Below are 3,038 nucleotides of genomic sequence, written 5' to 3'. Positions count from 1 at the left end.
ATAAAATACATTTGAAGTAATATTCGAGTGTTATTATAATTAGGCCTTAAAATGGTCCAAAGATTGGCACCAACATTCATTTTGATCCACTTTTAATTTTTTTTTGCAGGAGCACATTTCAAAAAATGCACCCTTTTGTGTTCCTAAGGCCACAAAACGGCCACACCCCAAAAAGTGCTATAAAAATATTATATATTCATATTTTTTCCCACTTTAAATTAGTCAGCCTTTTAAAACTACTTCTCCCTCAAATATTCATATAAAGTTTTAATTATATTTCGGGGGATTTAACCCTTTAAATCCCAGTTTCGTTACATGAGCACACTGGTTTTTCAGCCGAAAAAAACAAAAAACCTAAATATTTTCCATAAAATAGATTTGAAGTAATATTCGATTGTTATTATAATTAGGCCTTTAGATGGTCCAAAGATTGGCACCAACCATTATTCTAACCAAGTACTGTTTTTTTCTAGGAGCACAGTAAATGTAATATAACGGTAATCATGTTTTCACATTTGCTTATGCTAACTGCTTATTACCACTTATTATTTACTTATTGCATATTACCACTAAATGCGCGTTACATTGTTGTGTTCTAGAATAAAATATGAAAATAAAAATACAAGATCACTTTGAACCAGAAAACATTTATTTTAGAACTTTAGAACAATGAACATATACTGTTTGGAATGGGGAAAGGTATGAGAGATATGAGATGTGAGAAAGAGTGAGAGATGGGAGTGTGGTGGTGGTGGGGCGGGTAGTCCTGCTCAGGTGGAACAGTTTTTGCAGATGGTCAGGCTGTGGTCCTTGCATGCGCCCTTTCCACATTTGCAGCAGGTGGTGACGACTCTTCTGTTTTCTGCGCAAAATTCGCATTGCCTCCTGCCCTTCGATTTGATGGCTGCAGAGGGGCCTGCAGAAGCAGCACCCTGCGCATGTTTGAGTAACTCTGCTATGTGTGATGGGCGGGGAAGACGCTCTCTCTTCGCCATCTGCGGTTTAACTAACGTTTCTCCAACCTTCTCGATATACAACCTCCTCCTGTATGATTTGCCCTGCTGCCAGGCTGGGTCAACTGCGGTCCACAAGACGTAACCGTTGTAGTAAAGCGAGACGTCAGTGACATGGTGGAAAAGGGCCAATGGCCACAGACTCGTTTGCCTACTACACGAGTAGGTGCCAACCACCTAATTAAAAAAAAACAAAAAAACATTAAGCCTACGTATATTTTACACAAGAATATATGAGCAAGAATGAATAAATTCGTGCGCAACTGATGCGTAATGACACCTACCTGATCAAGTTTGTCGACACCTCCCTTGGATTTGTTATAATCCTTTATTATTTGGGGCTTTCTCTTTGGGTCACCACTTACGCCTGGAGTGCGGTGTTTTGTGCTCAATAGGAGGACATTTCTGCCGCGGCGGGGGACGTAAGACACCACCGTGTGCGTCATGGCAAAGACGAAAATGGAGGAAAACACCTCTCTCTGCCTTGTCTGGAGCAGCTGTGGCGGAAACTCGGGTTTGTTTTTTCTAATGGTGCCAACCAGGGTCATTTTTCTCCTGAGCAGCTATTCTGACAGAGGAAAGGAAGTGAAAAAGTTGTCACATGTGATGACTTGTCCCTGGAGCCCCTCTGTCAGTTCCAGAATGACCCCCATCCCCTGGTTGACCTCAGCGCGTTCCCCAGCAGCTTTGCCTGTGCAGAGCTGCAGTCTCCAGGCGTATGACGTCGCAGACTGCCCATATTTTCAGACCATACTTCGCTGGCTTTTTGGGCATATACTGCCTGAAACCGCACCTCCCTTTGAACGGAACAAGTTCAAATGTCCTGGTCTGGGCAGAACATCATCTCGAGGCGGTGGGTCCACATATCCCAGATTTTACGAAATGGAGCAAATTTATTACCACGGCGTCTTGGTCTGGAAAGTTTATCATCAAATCGCAGAGCCCTGCTGATTTGATGAAATCTTTTCTGGGACATGGTAGCGCGAAAAACCATCCGCCCGGATTTCTCACTTCAGAGACTGAGCATAGATTCATTTTTGGAACGGTAAACACCGGCAAGAATCAGTAGTCCCACATAAGCGCGCAGTTCGTCTGTGTCCACATCTCTCCAGTATGCGATTGTGCATCTCCCTTGGAGATTGGTCATTGACGCAATATGCAGCATAATTTCATCGGTAACAAACAGTGAAAAGCTGGATTGTGGGTCACTGATACGAGCGGTGGCATAATGAGTAGGTCCGGTGTGTCCCGTGGCTGCTGGAACATAGCGGAGCGTCTCGGCGTGTGTAGGAGACCACTTTATTCCGTTTTTTGCAATCCACACTGCTGTTGCTTCCTCCGTCTCTCCGCTCTCATTTTCAGACGACTCTGCTCCACATGAGTCGGAACCTGACTCCAGCTCCTCCGTTTCCTCCTCCGATGAAATCTCCGCGTCATCCCCAGAATCCTCGGCGGATGATGAGGAGCTATCCTCGGGGTCCAGGATCATTTTCAAAGCTTCCTCTGTGTTGTAGTGTCTTGCCATTGTGAAAATGACTACTCCCGCGCTTCTGCTCATTCTTATAACCACGGCTTTAGTGCAGCTGCATAAACAACCTGAGCTTGCAGACAAAATAAAGTCTAATTTGGCTTTGGGTTTTAGTGTTATATTTGATTTGTTTGTATTGCAGTGTGGACTTCAAAGGAGAAAAAAAGTTTGAAATTAGACGCACACTCTTTTATTCTGAGATTAGACACACCTTTATTTTTTTTAACACACACACATTGATAGTGACCCACGCTCATCATTTGAGCAGAAAGAAAATTTGCTGTAAATGTGGGATTTTCCAGCAGGCGCTAAATGTGAAACAATGGCGCCACCTGGTGGACATATGAAAACATTACAAGCCCGGGCTCCAAAGTGTCACCGTCACTTACAGGACTGCATTAACTTTAGTTAAAATAATCATGCAATGAAAAACAGCGTTTATAATGGTTTTCAATGGGGCACAAATCGACCACTAGGAACAATAGAGGATGTGTTTC

The 3,038-nt window shown here is 43.5% G+C and overlaps 1 pseudogene; it reads right to left on the bottom strand.

The window, feature by feature from the left end:
* Positions 1 to 770: 770 nt before the first annotated feature.
* LOC102194590 (piggyBac transposable element-derived protein 4-like) lies at positions 771 to 2,538 on the bottom strand (annotated as a pseudogene).
* Between the last annotated feature and the right edge of the window lie 500 nt (positions 2,539 to 3,038).

The sequence above is a fragment of the Pundamilia nyererei genome, unplaced genomic scaffold (genome assembly GCF_000239375.1).
Source record: "Pundamilia nyererei isolate P.nyererei 1_Seehausen unplaced genomic scaffold, PunNye1.0 scaffold00016, whole genome shotgun sequence".
Classification (NCBI taxonomy): Eukaryota; Metazoa; Chordata; class Actinopteri; order Cichliformes; family Cichlidae; genus Pundamilia; species Pundamilia nyererei.
Note: the sequence above shows the minus strand (reverse complement) of the source record. Positions and strands in the feature narration are given on the sequence as shown.